The sequence below is a fragment of the Tamandua tetradactyla genome, chromosome 11 (genome assembly GCF_023851605.1).
Source record: "Tamandua tetradactyla isolate mTamTet1 chromosome 11, mTamTet1.pri, whole genome shotgun sequence".
Classification (NCBI taxonomy): domain Eukaryota; kingdom Metazoa; phylum Chordata; class Mammalia; order Pilosa; family Myrmecophagidae; genus Tamandua; species Tamandua tetradactyla.
In genome coordinates, this window is record NC_135337.1 from 101,232,917 (window position 1) to 101,250,953 (window position 18,037).

Consider the following 18,037-nt stretch of genomic DNA (forward strand, 5'->3'; position numbering starts at 1 on the left):
AAGGAAACCTCCTCAGCATGATAAGGGGTGTATACGAAAACCCCATATCCTAAGTAATGGTGAAAGATTGAAAGCTTTCCTACTGAGATCAGAATACCCACTGTCACCAATGTCATTCAACATTATGCTGGGAGATCTTGCCAGAGCAATTAATCAAGAAAAATAAATAAATGCATCCAAATTGGAAAGGAAGAAATAAAATTTTATATTTCCTGCATATTGATGATATACTCCCATATACATGAAAAATTCACAACAAAGCTACTAGGGAAAATAAATGAATTCAGCATACTGGCAGGGTACAAGCTCAACATCCACAAATTAGTAGTATATCTGTACACAAGCAGTGTACAATTTGAAGAAGAAATCCAGAAAAAGAACCACTCACAATAACAAAGCAGTGTACAGTTTGAAGAAGAAATCAAGAAAAAGAACCACCCACAATAGCAACTAAGGGAATCCAAAGGTCTAGCAATAAATATAAGCAAAGTTGTAAAGGACTCCTACATAGAAAACTACAAAAAGTTGCTAAAAGAAATTTTGAAAGCCTAAATAAATGGAAGGACATTCCATGCTCATGCATTGGAAGATTAAATATCATTAGTATGGCAATACTACTAAAGCAATGTATAGATTCACTGCAACCTCAATCAGAGTTCTTACTGCCTTCTGTGCAGGAATGGAAAAGCCAGCAGCCAAATTTATATGCAGCAGCAAAGGACCCTAAATAACTAAAGCCATCTTGAAAAAGGAGAATGATGTTGGATGAATCGCACTTCTCCATCTTAAAACATCACAAAGCAACAGTGATGAAAATGGCACCACTGCCCCTGGAGACCCAGCCGCCCTAGGTCCATGGCCCACAGGGCAGCGACCACTGTCTGACCGGGGCACTCCTCTCTGCTCCGCACTTGTAGGTGAGTCCGGAGGTTGAGGGCGAGGAAGTCTGTCCCTATTCCCAGCTGCAGCCCTGGGGTCCGCTGGCCCTTCCTGGCGCCCCTCCCTCCCGGTGGGGCTGCCTCGCCCCCACATCGTGCTCCTGCCTGGACATTCTTCCCCAGCAGCAGCGGGCACCCCTGGACAGCAGCACTGTAGGATGCCCCATCTGGAGCAGCTGTCTCTGTCCCCAGCCCACCCAGGGCCGCTCCCAGACCCAGCTCCACCAGCAGTAACAGCAGCAGCAGCAGCAGCAAGAGCACCTCAGGGTGGGATCAGTACAGTAAATTAATATCTGCAAACTGCCTAGCAGCACCACGGCCAAGGCCTGGGGAAGGTGTGTCAGCCTTATGAAAAAACAGTCTCCACAAAGGCAATTTTGGATAAGACAAGGAACACATACAAAGGGTTTGGTTTTGTAGACTTTGACAATCCTGCAGTGGCTCACAAAGGATCTGCCCTGAAGACTAGTGGGGTTCAAGCGCAAATGGCAAAGCAACAGGATTATCACAGACTCTCATCTCCTCCACTTTGCCATAATTCTCCATTTATGTAAAAATCTCTTTAAAAAAATTCATTGTAGTTCCTGCATCTCCACGTCCCTCACAGCGCAGAACAAACCATCAGAAGACTGGGAAGAGCTCTGAGGGTTACGTGAATGTTCAAGAGGGCAGCAGTCTGGCTAAAGGTCGGCTAAAGTGCACAAAGAGCATCTGTCTCCAGAGGCCGTGCTCCAATTTCGAATTAAAATAAACAATTCACTTTGTCACTCTCAGTGCCGAAGATGGAAGACAAGCCTTCTCCCTCCCGCTGCTGCCACTGACACTGCTGCTAACTGAACTTTTGCTTTCAAATAGTGTGAAGAAAGCTTCACTACCATAGTGCCAAAATCATCAGAGTAAGAAGCAAAGAAATCCAATAAATTAGCTTAATTTGGGGAAAAGTAGGGGAGAGAAAAAAATCACAGTTCCTAAAAATCTCCTGGCCTTCACTTACTCATCCCTCCCTCCCTCCCACCAGACCACTAGGCAGCCCCTAATCTTTATCCAGGCAGGTCCCAGATATTGAGGCTTTAATTCCAGACTGCTGCAATTCAGCAAGCATGGCAATAAACTGAATTCCACCTTGTTTTTGGTTTCCCAGTGCATATAAAAGTCATGTCCACAATATGCTTTAATATATTGGGTTCAATAGGAATTATGTTATAAAAAGCGTGGACATACCTTAATTAAAAACAATGGAATAGACACAGCTGCGCTGTCCACCGTGGCGGGGCCTGCGCTGTTCTCAAAGGGGACTCGAAGGCGAGCGGCGCCAGGGACCTCAGGTGCAGCAGCCACCGCCTGGGCAATGGGAAAGGATTCCCACCGGCCGTGGGTCCAGCTGGACCTCAGCAGTGTGGGCTGCACCAGCGTCTTTCTCTGCGGGACATCTCCATAGAGACCGTGACGTCACAGACGCGGGGCTCAGCAGGGGGCTACCGGACCTGAGTCAGCTTCTCTGTCTGTCCACTGCCAAGGCCCCTCTCTGCCAGTGCGCATGGTTGCTCTACTGTCCTCTCAACTTTGAGGTCCCAGGGGTGACTGTGACCCCATCCGGTGGATATCTGGGCCAGATCCCGGAAGGTACTGCCCCAAGGTCCCACCTCCACCTCTTCCACCCCCATACCTGCCCCATTACCTTCCCGGTTCCCTGCCTGGACAAGGAGCCACAGAGCCTCGCCATGGCCTCCAGAGCTGGAGGACTAGGAGGAGGCAGTGGCAAGATCCAGACATGGCGTGGCCACCAGGGGTCAGTTAATCCTTATATGCAGGGGCGACAGCAGCATCGGGGTATCCTTAGCAGGCTTACAGAATTGATTAGGAATATTGCACCAGGATGGCTGCAGAGATACTTCAACAGGAATGAAGATGTGCACAGGTGCTCAGTAGACAGAGGGAAAGTACCACATGGGCATGAAAATAGAGAATATGAGCATCTCACACTGGCCACTGAGAGGAGCTACAATACTAATGATGGGAGGATCACTCCTGCACCAAAAGTCAATAATACAGAAGAACCCTCAACAAGAAGCGCTGCTTCAAATTACGCAGATGTGTCAAGTCCTCTTCATCAATGCCATCTGAGCTTCCCCATGTTGGAATCCCCTGCCTTACACCACCAGCCTTCCACATCATTGACATTGCCAATTGGCCGTTCTGGATTTTCCCTTGTAAAGGAATTTAAAGATTCTACTTCTCAGCATGATGATAACAGCTCAATTAACAGCGTTTTTTTTTTCAAGAGCTTCTGATAAAGATATCGCTGCTCCAAAGAATACTTCCGTCCCACGTCTGTGGTCCACAGAGGCTGGGCCTTCTCATGCACTCCCACAGCACACTGCCACCAGCTCAAAGAAACCAGCATTCAACTTGGCTGCCTTTGGAACACTTTCCTCTTCACTTGGGAATTCTTCAATCCTTAAAAAATATCAGCTTGGAAATTCTCCTTTTTATTCTGGAAAAACAACATATGGTGGGGCAGCAGCTGCAGCAGGATGGTCTAAACTATGAAGTACACCTTATCAAGCACCAGTTAGAAGACAGATGAAAGCTAAGCAACTCAATGCACAATCTCCTGGTGTGACTAGTTTAGCAGCTCGGCAAATATTACAATCCTTAGAGAAGATGTCCAGCCCTCTACAGGATGCAAAAAAAAAAAAAATCCTTTAGCTGTTTCTTCCACTGTGAATCCTCTTGATAGACGTGGTATAGATTCCACAGATTTTCATGCCAAAAGGGTTAAGGTGAACTCTCCATATCCCCCTGTTCAACGACTCTTGATCCCAAAGCCACTTTCCATAGCAACAAAGCACACTATGTATTTTAAACCATCTCTGACCCCATCTCATGAATTAAGAAAGACTAATCAAAGAATAGTTCACAAGTACTGTACGCAATATGAAAAAAGTGAGACACCAGGACAAAATAGAGAACAAGAAAGTGGCATTCCAGATCCAAATTTCAATCTGCCTTCAGCTATTGGATTATCTTCTGGACCAGGGAATGGAGGCTGCAAAATACAAGAGAGAATATACTTCACTGCATCTGAATTGCCAGTGGAGCAGGGCATGGAAGTACCAGTATTACCAAAAATCCCTCCACCAATCACCAGTTCTTCACTGACTGACTGCAGTTTTAATTCCTCTGTGATCACACCTTTCTCCCCATCACCCATCAGTCATTCACAATTATTAACCAATAAGCTACAAATGACTTCTCCAAGCAGCAGTGACAGTCTTGTGCTTACATTTTCATTTCCAATTATGAAATTTACTAAGACAGATGTACTAACTCCATCATCTGCTGGATTTCCATTTAATGTGCCTTTTGAAAAAACAGAACTTTCTTACACCAGTTGTTCTTCAGACCCAAAGATAAGTACTTCAGCTCAAGATATAACTGCTGTGAATAGTCCAAGCTGTAAGAAGAAACCAGATGAAGATCCTGAGGGCACTTTTTGACCTGAAAATCTCTGAAATAAGGAAGTGTCCTAGATGTTCTGAAAATCCCTAGTTTCATATCACTAAAGGCAGATTCTTTTGCTGCTTATCCTACTATGACAAGCCAGGTAGTTTATGCAAAATCAGCAATAAGTAGCTTTACTTCTAGTGTAATTGGACTTGGGGGAAGTTTAAAAGCTCAATAATCATGGCAGTGTGATACATGTCTACTCCAGAACAAAGTTAGAGATGGGATGTGCATGGCCTGTCAAGTTGCAAAGTTGCCACCAAGAAGTGCTGCTAAACAGACTGGAATTGGCACACACAAATATAAATGGCAAACCAACTGTCTCTGCATCAGGTACAGGCTTTGGACACAAATTTAAGCCAGCAGTAGGAACTTGGGATTGTGATACCAGCTTTGGCATGGATGTTGTTAACCCTAATCCTGCTGCTGTTGTTACTGTAGTGACATCTGAGAATAAGAGCAGCTTCAGCTTTGGAACCATAGGAATTAAAGGTGTCAAGCAATGTTTTACTATGGAAATTTAGAGTAAATCAAAGATGAGAAATCTTAAAAGTCAACATTTAATTTCAATACGATAAAACCATCTGAGACAGAATCAGAACAGTCAACAAAGGCTGCTTTTGCTTATGGAGCTCAAACCAATACTATGGCTGATCAAAGAAAAGCAAAGCTTGTTTTTAATTTCTTAAACAACAGTTCCTGTAGTTCATGTGCCAGCCACTTCAGCTGGTTGTGGCATTTTGGTAGAACTATCTCTTCATCTAATCCACCTGTGGCCCCCTTTGTGTTTGGACAGGTCAACAATCCTGTGAACAGGTCTGCCTTTGGGAACTCTGCTGAATCCAGCACATGTTGGTCTTTGCTATTTTCTCAAGATAGCTAACCAGCAACCACATCTAGCATTGGCATGGCTGTCACCCCATTTGTCTTTGATCTGGGAGCCAGTAGTAATTATACTTCAATCTCTGGTTTCAACTTTGGAGCAACAACCACATCTCGCTCTGCAGTATCTTTTGTATTTGGTACTGAACCTTCAACATTATCTGAAAGTCCAGGATTGGGTGCTAAAATGACTCCAACATTTGGATAAAGTCAAAGTGCCAATTAGCCAAATCCTCCAGGCTTTAGAACTGTATCATCTTCAATAATATTATTTTCAATTGGCTCTCAGCTTGAAGCCCCATCTACTTTTGTTACAGTTTCAAGCAGTAACTAGCCTCCTGTGTTTGCATAACAGCCTAGTTGGTCTGCATTTGGCTATGGAACAACTCCTAATTCCAGTTTGGTTTTCCAATTTAGCAGCAGAACAACAAAGTTAGAGATGGGATGTGCATGGCCTGTCAAGTTGCAAAGTTGCCACCAAGAAGTGCTGCTAAACAGACTGGAATTGGCACACAAATATAAATGGCAAACCAAGTGTCTCTGCATCAGGTACAGGCTTTGGACACAAATTTAAGCCAGCAGTAGGAACTTGGGATTGCGATACCAGCTTTGGCATGGATGTTGTTAACCCTAATCCTGCTGCTGTTTTTACTGTAGTGACATCTGAGAATAAGAGCAGCTTCAGCTTTGGAACCATAGGAATTAAAGGTGCCAAGCAATGTTTCACTATGGAAATTTAGAATGTTTCCATGTATATCCCTAACAATAACGTTGCAGAGGAGAAGCCTACGTGCCTTATGCAAGTGAAGGCAGGGAGCAGTGTGAGGTAGGGGGTGAATAGAGAGCATGAGGTAGAGGTTTGATGGCATCACTTTGCCCTAAGGCATATTGAGTGAGATGAGACAAGGGCAGGCTGTGATCCTGTGTTATGTCCCGAGGTGCTCCTGTGGCACACCCAGCCTGGCTGGCATTGGGAGTAGTTCCCTGTGAGCTCTATAAAAGGTAGAACAACGAGGTCATCTCAACTTTTAGATAAGTGATGGTGCCTGGGCTTGGTGTGGAATGGAGAGAGGTCCTCTAGGGTCTGTCTGGGGGACTAAGGAGATGCTGTTAGTTGGGGGTAGATTGTAAGTGAGTGAGGCCTAAGGGAAGACTTCAAGGTCTGAAGACTAGCTGCAGAGGCACAGCAGCTTCTGTCTTAGGCTGGTGGGTGGCCAGTTAAGATTCCACGTTTGGAGCATGCTCATGAAGCTTTATGAACATGCTTTTAAGAGGATAGTGAGGGCCTTTATGCCCACAGAGGAGCCTGTCCCCTAGAAGTATTCCCCTTGCCATGGTGAAGCCTTGAGAGGACCCCAACAGAGAAGCTAAACCAGAATCTCCTGGCCAATCCCATCACCCCCATGCCAACCTCAGACACCACAGGAGATGGGGAATGGTTTCTTGTTGTGAGACCTTAGTAGCTGTGACACCTGGAGGTGAGCACTATCACAGACTTTAGGACCTCCACAACTGACTCCTGGAGACAGGTCTATCATAATGGTGAGGGCCTTCTCTCGGGTGATTGTGCCTGGTAAATCCTCAGACTCAGGGCTGAGGAACTGGCCTTGCAGGCAGGAGCGAGCACAGCCACTGGAGTAGGGCAGGGTCTCTGTGGACAGCGGCTCCAGGACACATGGGCATGGAAGAGATGAGTTCTCTGTTCATTGCAGTGTTTCCTACCTGATCTCAGCATCTAGGCTTTGTGTTTGCTGCTGGGGCTGTTTCATCTTCTTTTAAAGCTAATTGAATTTGCCTCCTCCTTTTCACTCTACCTCCATATCTAAACAATGCACTGGCTTCTAGAAACTGAAGAAGCGTCTAGAAGTTATTCTTCTAGTCAGACAACAGAAGAGCTTGGAATCCTCAGACAAGGCTTGTGCCTATGAAACTCTATATGTGCCAGAAGGGGCAGTGCCACCTGAACTTGAAAACCTACCCTCCTATGTGCTCCCTCCTGTTCTGTGCCCCAAGAACCAACCCATATAGGGACACTGTGTGGTGCCCTCACATCAAATGCCAGGTAAACTTGGCTGGCCAGTAGTCCCAGTGGGCACCCATGTACCAAGTGGTAAATATGTCCCAGGTGGACACACATTCCTGGTGAATATTCATGTCCCCAGTGGGCACACATGTCCCAAGTGCACATTCATGTCCCAGGTGAGCATTCATTTCCCAGATGGGTGCACACATTTGAGGCACACACACACATCCCAAAAGTGCACTAATATCCTTGGTTGATACTCATGTTCCAGGGGGACACATGTCCCAAGAGGATGCTCACGTCCCAGGAAATCATTCATGTCCCAGATACGCATATATGTCCTAGGTAGGCACACATTACCAAGTCCACACTCATGTACCAGGTGGGATTTTATGTCCCATGTTAGCATTCATTTCCCATGTGGACACACACATGTCCCAGGTGGGCACATATGTCTCAAGTGGACATAAATCTCCCAGATGGGCACATCCCCTCCAGAATACATGCATGTCCCAGGTAGGCATACACATCTAACTGGGGCACATATGTCCTTAGCATTCACACATGTGCTGAATGATGCATGTCTCTATCAGGCATACATGCCCTTAAAGCCCACCCTTGGTTTCCCTGGAATCAAGTTAACACCTGTCTTCTTCTGCAAGGAGTACCCTCTGAGTCTCCAGTTCCAGACAGCCACATTTACCCACTCCCACTTAAAGCACCAGTTGGGACACCTGCCACTACCCATCTACCACCAATCACAGGCAAGCTTCTCCCCACCAAGAAGGACTTCAGTCTGATGCATGCTGGGGGTGAATCTGAACCCTCCATGGCCACTTAAGACAAATTTCCTCTCAATGGTGCCACTGAGACCTGCAGGACCATGAATGTATGCACAGCTCTTGCTACACTTATCCAAAATAGTTTTAAAAAATAATTACTTCTACGAATTTGACACCATCACTATCTGTTAATGGTCTTGCACAGGTACTTGTTAGGACTGGAACTTAATAATCACATTTGACACATCATGGAAATCTTAGCACTTGAGTTTCCCACTTAGAGATGATGTGACTGTTAGAAAAATTCAAAGCTACATGGCAAATGCCATTAAATTTCAGCATCTTCCATGACTTCTGGTAAATAACATCACTTAATGTTGGTTTTCCCCAGTTTCTTTGTAGAGCTGTGCTGATGGCATATTTAAGCTCTCCATGTGTGCATCTCATAATCTGGCCCTCCCAGATTTTGTTCAAAACAAATAATTGATATTTCCTCGTGTTGGCAGTAGTGGCTTCATGCCATGAAGCATCATATATCTTGTCTGATTTAGAAATTATTCTTCAGACCAGCTCTAAATGATCTCCCCACCTGCTTCAAATATTACCTATTGTGCAGCAGTCCACTTTCTTTGACAAAGACAGTCTAAAAAATAACTCAATAAATTTATATTCCTGGGTTTGCAGTTGAAAGTGGAGAGGCAGAAAGTGCAGATTTCATGTCTGTGCCAAAATAACCATTTGAGCAGATCAGATTAAGAATCCTGGTCATTTTTGTATGAGTTCATTATATGTCACTATTTACAATTGCTTTCAGGGCACACAGTGCTCTGGAGACTACTGGCAGCTCCTTTTAGGTGACCACGCCCCCCACCAGCACATATGGCCAGGTGGAGGCATGAGATGTGAGATGACTCTGCACATGGACCCCCAGCAAGTCCTCTGAGAAAGAGAAGTCACAGCTTCTGGGTTTCTGGTCCAACCCACCTCTTGACCCACTGCCTGGCAATCCTCCAGGTTGTCTGCTGATGTAGACCTCATCTTCTCCCTCCAGTGTGGTTCACCTGCTCATTCTGTTGGGCTTCCAGGCTCAGCCTGCATTACCTCTTGAGAGCTGATGGCAGGTGACCCATCTTTGTCTCTCAGGATTTTCAGAACTCCAGTGCATCACAGCCACCTGCTTGTGGACACATCAGCCCACCTGTGTTTTATTCCTGCTATCCACAGTGGTGAACCCATGTCCTACCCCATATCCTGACAGCACAGCACTGCCAGCAAACCTCTAACTTTGAGGGTCTCATGTTGGAGCTCTTCTGGGTTTCTCTTTCCTTGGTTTACCTGACAGGCTTCATAATCACTGAGTGAGCCAAGAACTGGACTGCACAGCTCTCTATCATCCTCATGATTGGACACCACTTAGCACTTCCTTATTTTTGAACTTCCCTCTTAATTTTCCCTTGGCCTCTTCCTACACCACAATTCCTTCTGTAGTGCCCATTCCTGGTCAGTTTTGTCAGAATGCTCTGTCTATTGTAGGGTGGGCACCGACTCATGCTGATTTCTCCTTTCTGTGGCATACCCTGTCATATGCAACACTACTTGCAGCAGGTTCTGAGAAAGCTCAGAGGACAGGGTCACCCCCACTCTTCAAGATCTCCAGCAGAAAACCCACCTGCTCATCCTGCATTTTGAACATGTTCTGGAATTGAGAATCTGGCTGCCTGAAGTAGAGGTAGAAATTATTTCTCACTTCTGGAATCCTCTGTCCTAATGATTGTACAAGCTTCCCAAATTGCTGAGGACAAGATTCCTTGTTGATTGCAGATACAATCAAGTCTATTTGTAATCAACTGTTTAGAGATCCATATCCATCTACAAAATACCCTCACAAGTGTAATCAGACAAGTGCTTGCTTGACCAAACAACTGGACAGCATAACCTAGCCAAGTTGACACAAGAACATAACCATCATATGTGGTTATTCTATGATCAACTTTCTGAGGAAACAATAAACTGTTTTACATGTTGTCTTCACCATGTTACATCCCCTCCAACCACGTTTAAGTGTTCCATTTTCTCCAAATTCCCACTATCAGTTGTTATTTTTAGTGTTCCTTTTGACAAGAGCCACACTAGTGCATGTGAAGTGCTAGCTTACTGTTTTGCTTTGAATTTCATTAATAGTTAATGATGCTGAGCATCTTTTCTTGTATTTATTAGCCATTTATATAACTTTAGAAGAACGGCTATTGAAAAACTTTGACTGATTTTTAATTCCGTTCTCATTTTTTTTCTTCAGTTGAGATATATATTTTAAGTATTTTTGACATGAAAACCTTATCAGATATTTTTCCCAACTATTTTCTCCCATTCTGTGCACTGCCCTTTCACTTTCTTGATAATGTTTTTGATATACATGGGGATTTAATTTTGATAAAGTAAATTTTATCTTTTTTTTACACTTTTCTTACTCGTGTTTTCTGCATTATAGCCATGGTCATGAAGGTTTAATCCTATGTTTTCTGCATCAATCTTTTTATATTAGAAACTATAAAATTCTTATAGAGTTCCACCACATCACAGTGGGAAAACACACAGAAGGTGCTCAATGCATGTTATATAGATGAAGGTATACCAAAGATTTCAACATTAACCAATGTAAATATGATAAATGACCTTTATTTAAAAGTTCAAACAGAAAATATAAACAGCATTGCAAGGGGAAAACTTTAATCAACCAACAAACATGTCCAAAAATGGAGATGGTTCGATCGTTGAAGTGTGAGAAGTCCAGTTCTTCCTTTTAATTTTTCAGAGGGCTCTGATAAACTCTTGGCTTTCTGGAAATGGTTGTCTATAATGTCATTAATTACCCGCTAAACCAATATTTCACTTTTATAAGCCACGGAATGGATTCACAGTAATAGTTGTTGGCTGCTGGATTTTGAAATATCTCCTTTGAAGACTTTTAGAATTCCAAATATAAGAGTTCTTTAATGGTCATGGAGACTTCTTTTTAGTGTTATTTTTAAATGTATTCACATGCATAGAACCCATACAAAATATTCAATGAACAAAAAAAAACATACCTAGAAGGTTACACAGGTGATTGTCTTTATGAGCTATCTGATATATTTTTTTGTTTGTTTTTTTAAGCAAAGATGAAAGGAAAAGGAAAGCAGACAAATGCTAGGCCATGTTGGCAAAGTGGCATCTTATAGTAATTCCTTAAGGTGATTTTGTATATAATCTAAATATTCTGTTCTTCATACACTGTTACCTGAGAAATTTAGAAAAATAATGTTTAAAGTTATTTTAAAAAAAGAACAACAAAACTGTTACAGCACTAAGTATTAATAAATATATTTTTACCTGAAAAAAAAACAAAATATTCAATGAATGGCTTACAGTATCTTCACATTGTTGTACATTCATTACCATGATCAATTTTAGAGCATTTGCATTACTCCAGAAAAAGAAATAAAAAAGTCCCATAATGCTAACCCTTATCCTATTGACCCTTAATATTATACTCTACTCAATTTAAGATTTAAGATTATCTAACACAGTTTAGTATATTCAGAGATAGATGCTTAGATCAGTGAAAAAGAATAGAACATACAGAAATAGACCCATACAACCCTAGGGAACTGACTTTCTTGTTGGGCATCAATACAGTTATTATCAAAGGGCTAGTCTTCTTGACTACAATTCAAAAATTTATGGTATTTCCTTCTAGCTATTTGAATACACTAGAAACTAAAAAGAAATATTCATATAACAAGTCAGCAGTCATAATCATTCATTAAACGCTAATTTCTCAGTTATACCACCTCCCTCTCAATTGATAATTCCCTTTTCTTCAGGAATATCTCAGCAGTGACTGTTTTAACTTCTTCATGCTGCAAAGAGTTGACTTTATGGGTTAGAGGGATGAAATTGGTTGATATTCTTGGAGAGACTGGTAGCTCTGGGATTCAGGGATTTGCAGGGCATAAGTACAATCTGGAGGCCTTATAGTCTGAGGAAAATAACTTAGTAAGAAAAACTTTTATAAAACCTTAGATAGAGCCTAAGTTACCTTTGGAGTTTGGAGGAATGTTGTTGGTTGAGGCTTGGTAAACTGGGGCAATTTGAAATATCTGTGTGAAGCTTGCATAAGAGTAATCTCCAGAACTCCTTGTCATCCTCACCATTACACTGAGTCACTTGTGATAAAAAAGATGGCAATAGGGTCTCAAGCTGCGACCAGGACAGCTAGTCTGAGGAGCCCAGGCACTCTCTACTTTGTGCAATCTTCCTTTCTTTTTTCATGCTTCTCTGTGAACCCATGCCTCTCTCTTGTTTTCTGGACCTGTGCACTCACCTCTTCTGGAACACAGGGCACTACTTGGTGCTCTGTGGTGGTGCAACCTCCTCTGACCACATATTCTCCATCCATGTTCTCATGGTTAGAGACTTCTCCAAACTTCTATGGTTGTTTCATTGTTTAAAGACATCTAAGGGTTAGTGCGGGATGACAATTTGATAAATAAGCTAAGGTGAATATTAGAAATGTATTGTGGCCCAAAAAATCTCCAATCTATAAGCCTGAAAAAGTTTTGAGAAGAGTAAAATCAGATCTCCAAAATATCAATTCCCTCAGGAGGGCTAACCAACTGTTTTTTGAAAATCATTTCTTGGTGCTATGGAACAGTGGCAAAGTACAGACATGGTGTAATCTTTACTTTAATACATTTAATCTACTTGGGGATTGATGAAAAACAAAGGGTATGAAGTTGTTATGTAACTCAGGATGGCTTCAGCACTTGGTTTTAACAGGGAATGGGGAAGGCAGTAGGTGTGGGCAATTGGACTACAGGGGAAGTTAGGCTTTGAATACCTCTAAGGATAATGAAAACTGGAGTTACAGCATAGTGCCCAGCATGTCTCTACCACCCTGGCCCAAGACTCCTTATGCCCAAACTGATCTGGAAGGGCAGGTGTGTGCTCGCCTCCATGCAGATCTTGATCTGACCTCTGTGCTGATCTCATACTGATCTCTTGCTGACCTTTGTGTGAGCCTCTGTGCTAACTTCAGTGCTGACCACAGGCTGAGGTTGGTACTGACATCATGATGAGCTCTGTGCTGACCTCTGTGCAGACCTTAATGCTGACCTTCATGATAAGAATTCTGTGCTGACCTCCATGATAACCTCTGTGCTCACTTCTGTACTGACCTTCAACCACTTAAACTCTAGTTGGCATCCCTCATGATCTGACCCTTCCAGGTTGCCCAGATGAGGCTTTGGGATCTCAAGGCATACATTAACGCAGACAGAAGAACACACTTAGTGGGGCATTGCTGGTCTACTTCTCAATGGTACTTGTTCCAGTGTTGAGTGGGCATGGATGCAAAAGTACAGCACAGTGCCCTCATGAGGTGCCAACACTGCCCAAGGTGGCTTATGCTCCATCAATGGCAACCAGGCTCAGCAGTCATGGCCCTAGAACCAGGATAACCTGAGGCCCATTGTCTAAGTCTCAATGCAAACTCAATCTTCTCTCCTTCTTCTGTGCATTCTCTTGGACTTACAGTCAGCACACAGCAGTGCAGTCCATGTGGTGTGACATTCTTGTCAGCACTGCAAGGTGCCAAGACCCACACTCTTCTGGCCATTCCTGTCCCTGTCTAGGGCACCTTCCCCCTTAATCATGGTCCCAGATGGAACTACCATGTCAGCATCCCAGAGGGCACGTGGTTATGAAAGTGGAGGAGTGCAAACCCTTCTATGTTCTAGGGCTACCCACGTTTAGCCTGGGAAATGCAAGCCCTGTTTCAGAGGGTCAAAATAACCCACAAAATCAGCACCCACTGATGCAGAAGGTTCTGGGGCAAGTAAAGTAGCTGTCTCAAACAAAGCCACCAGCCACAGAGTTTCAAGGTTAAAAATCTGGTTCAAGAAATGAACACAGGGATTCATCATAGATTCTCTTTGGTCCTTTGTATACCTGGGCATGTGATGAACTGGAACATGTATGCCCCTTTGCAGTTGCCATCTTGCTTCAGGCTGGCTTCCTTTGGGCATCCATAATGTTCCCACTAACAGTCTTTGTTTCCCTTTTCATCAGCTATTGGATCACTTCATCCATGTCCACACACTGATTATTAACAATTCTGAATTCCAGGCCTGACTCCACCTCCTGATTCAGGATGGAAGACAAGCCGCTGTTAATTATTCTGCATGTAAAGCCTCACAGTCATGTGCCAACAGCACTTAGAGCACTGACCTTGCATGCATGGTGGCTTTGCTCTAGCTGCAGGCTTCCTGGCTCTCAGCAGTTTCCCCCAGTGATGTGAAACCAGGTAGTTGACTTTGTTCCTGGAGAACACAGGGAACCAAAGTAGAAGACAGTGGAGCCCAGCCCTGCTCCAACCACTTTGCACATTATCCCAAACACCCCACTTTGACTTCCTCAGGGAAAGAATATTAGCTGAAACTCACCAAGGCTGCATCGTGTGGGAAAACTGACCACAGGACTCTGCACTGCCACTGAGGGCTGCATGCATACCAGGAATGAATGACCAACATACATTTCTCAGGACCAATGTGCTTCTCTAACTGGCCTGATTCTGGACTGTGCATCCCCACATGATTTGTGCTGGATCAGCCTCATTCTCTCAAAAGGGAAGTGCAAGAGGAGCTGATGGTCAGACTCGGGTTACAGGTGCCTTCCAGCCCTGGGTGCAGGGTGGACCCTCAGTGGTCACAGAGACAAATTTGAATCCATTGTTGCTTCCAAAAGCTGTAAGGAAATTAAAATCTTAAACCTTGTAGGGTCTTAAAATGCAACAAAAATACTGACCTCAAAGTTGGTGATGGAAGTGCCTGAGATCACAAATATCCCTTCCCTGCACCCTGGATCCATTCCAGCATTCTTATTACCTGAGCCTGATGACTTTCACTCTATCCTTTAATTTCTTTCCTGCTTTGCATGTATTTTACAACATCCTTCCTCCCAAACAGACAACCTTTCATGCAGCCATAGAATAAAGAGAATCAGAGGAGGGTCTGGGCTGGATGCACCTGGATAGTAAGGGGCTGCTGCTGATGGGGAGAAGGAGGGACCAGATGAGAAGAGGATTGGAGACCACTGGCCAAGGATGCCCCTACTCATGAGTAGGTAGCCTTGAGTCTCAGGGAGGCACCTGCTGGCACCACCCAGGCCTCTGCAGCAGGCTTCAGGGTAGGCAAGGACAAATACTTTAAGACTGTAAATATGCAGAATTCTGAATGACTCAGTGCAGCTATCATCTGTATATCTCTCTATCTGTATCTATCTATACTTATCTATCTCTATCATCTATCTATCTATTATTTATCTCTCTATACTATATACATCTTATCTATAATCTATCTGCATCTATATCTATCATCTATCTATCATCTACCTTTATTTAATCATATATATAAATGTCATCTATCATCTACTCTATTATCCGTCAAGGATTGATCTATCATCTATTTTTTCAACTATCTACCATCTACTCTAGCTGTCATCTATCTGTTTATCTCCATCTATCAATCATATATCAATCATCTATCATTTATCTATCTCTATCATCTATTCTACCAATAATCTATTTTATCTACCTCTGTCTGACTATCCATCTAATATCTATCTGGAGAGATGCTTACCTTTGTCTTACTCATGTTGCTTTCTTAAATGTAATTCACCTTAAATTTGAATACACTGCTCTTGAGAGTATACACAATTTAACAAACAAAAGACACATGAAGATGCCTTGAGTAGGCATTTATAACTAAGCCATGTAGCTGTGCTGACTCTCTCAGATTTCAAACTTCTGAGACTAAGACCTTCTTATATATAGATTATGTCAATGAACAATCCACAGAAAATAAACTTCTCATTCTTTTCTGTGCTCCAGACTGCATCAGAGGTTGGGATCGTGTCTGGACTAAGGTCCAGGGCCAAGGAGGAAGGGAAGCTGCAGATAACTATCTGCAGAATTTATGGGACAGAGGAGTGGATCCAGGCTGGGGAGCTGGAAGACACAGGTTGGGGCCAGTGCTGGGTTTTGTTTCCATGTTGCTTCACTGACCTTCAGTTCCCTCATGCTTTCTGGAATTTGCTTTCCTCGTTTCTGTCTTGAGTTGTTAAAGATGAGGTTCCATTTTATAGTCTAGCCTCATTGCCTAAATCAAAATTTAGGCTTTTGTGACTCTTTTCATTAATCTTACAAATCCATTTGTCTTGTGTCCTGTCACTCTGAAAGTTTTATCCACCTGTCCTCCTTGCGCGTCCAAGGCTTTGGCAAGTTTATTTGGTGTGAAGCCACTAGCTGCTTCACCTAGTCCACTGCTGAGGGAGTGTCAACTCTAACCACACTGTGGGGGCAAACATTCACTGCAACCAGTGACTGGGCTTGGCTCATGTTCAAAAGAAAAAAAGAAGGGTTTCATTCCTATGTAGCTGAAAGTGTCATGACCCAAACTTCAGCTAGAGGTGATTCCTCCAGTAAGCACACCAGTTTGCCCATTTTCTGCTATATCTGTTTCCACTGTTCAGGCTCCTTCCTAAGCCAGCTTCTCATCCCAGGGTGCAGTGGAAAAGAGAGCAGCCCTCTTCTGAGCCACATTCTTGAGGCATAGATTACATTCCCATGAATCACATCCATTTCCAATGGGCTTTCAGTGAATTGTGATACATAGACCTGAGTTCTTTATATTTTCTGGATAAATCTAAAACATAGAAGTTAAAGCTGTCCTACTTCTACAAGAAAGCACAGGAAAATATGCTAGTGATCTTGGAGAAGACAATGAATTGTCACAATTAACAAAATTAAAAGTCAACCCATAGATTTAGAGAAAATATTCATGATACACATATCTGACAAGGGGCTTGTTTGTAAGATGCTGCAGGAATAATGCTCACTGACCACCAACAAGCTTGAGCCATAGCTCTGAAATGTTGGCAAAGGATGGCTGGTCCAGCAACACAAGGGTGGACCTTCACATCACTCACCTGGGTGGATGGGTGGGGAAACGGTGGGTAGGTCCCTGTCAGTTATCAAAAGAAAAAGCAATTGAATTCTAAACAAGCAGAAGAGCATTTTATATTGCAATGAAGTGTCACAGGAAACTACCCCTCCTTTAGATGCTGGACAACCCTAGGAATTCTCAGGGAAGTTGTGACCTCAACCAAGGGCAGGTGCCATAAGAGTTCTTGGCTCACTTGCAAGAAGTAAGTCAAGGACTAATCATTGTGTATAGTCAAATAGTTTAATATATTCGATGCAGGAGAGCCCTGGAAGTTCTAGGTCGGATGCTGCAGAGCCCTGGGAGTTCTGTCAGACTAGCCAGTGTGAACATCCAAAGAATCCAAGAAGCAATCAGTGTGTACAGCCCAAAAATGTTAATGCATAGTGAAAATACACACTCAAAGGGATTGATCTTGGACTTTTTCCAAAAGAGGAGAATTTCTTTGAGACTGGAATTCTTGCATTATAAGGACTTGGAAGGGCCTTTCTCCCTCCAGTTATGATAATGAGGGATTGAGGAGCTGCACTTTTCATTGGTTCTTTTCAGGTACTGACCTGAGTGAGGGATGAGTGTGTGGGAGCTTGGTGTGTGCATGCCAAAAGGAACTTCTTCTTATGGGTTTTAGGGTCACTTCCCCCTCCCTCTTCCCTATCTAACCTGCCTCACTTTGACAGTTCTTTAAACAAGATGGTAGGGAATGTTGCTATTTCTGTCCTTCTGTATTAGGAACTGATTTGTTCATGATGGGGAAGCATCTTTATATAAGACATACAATTACACATGCTAGTCTGTTTATCAAGGAAATTGTACCCCATTTCTGAATGGCCTTTAGGTCTGCAGAATTATATGTGTTTTATTTCTAAT

At 43.3% G+C, this 18,037-nt stretch overlaps 1 pseudogene; it reads left to right on the forward strand.

The window, feature by feature from the left end:
- The first annotated feature begins 2,659 nt into the window (after positions 1-2,659).
- Positions 2,660-5,901, forward strand: LOC143649333 (nuclear pore complex protein Nup153-like; annotated as a pseudogene).
- Positions 5,902-18,037: the final 12,136 nt, after the last annotated feature.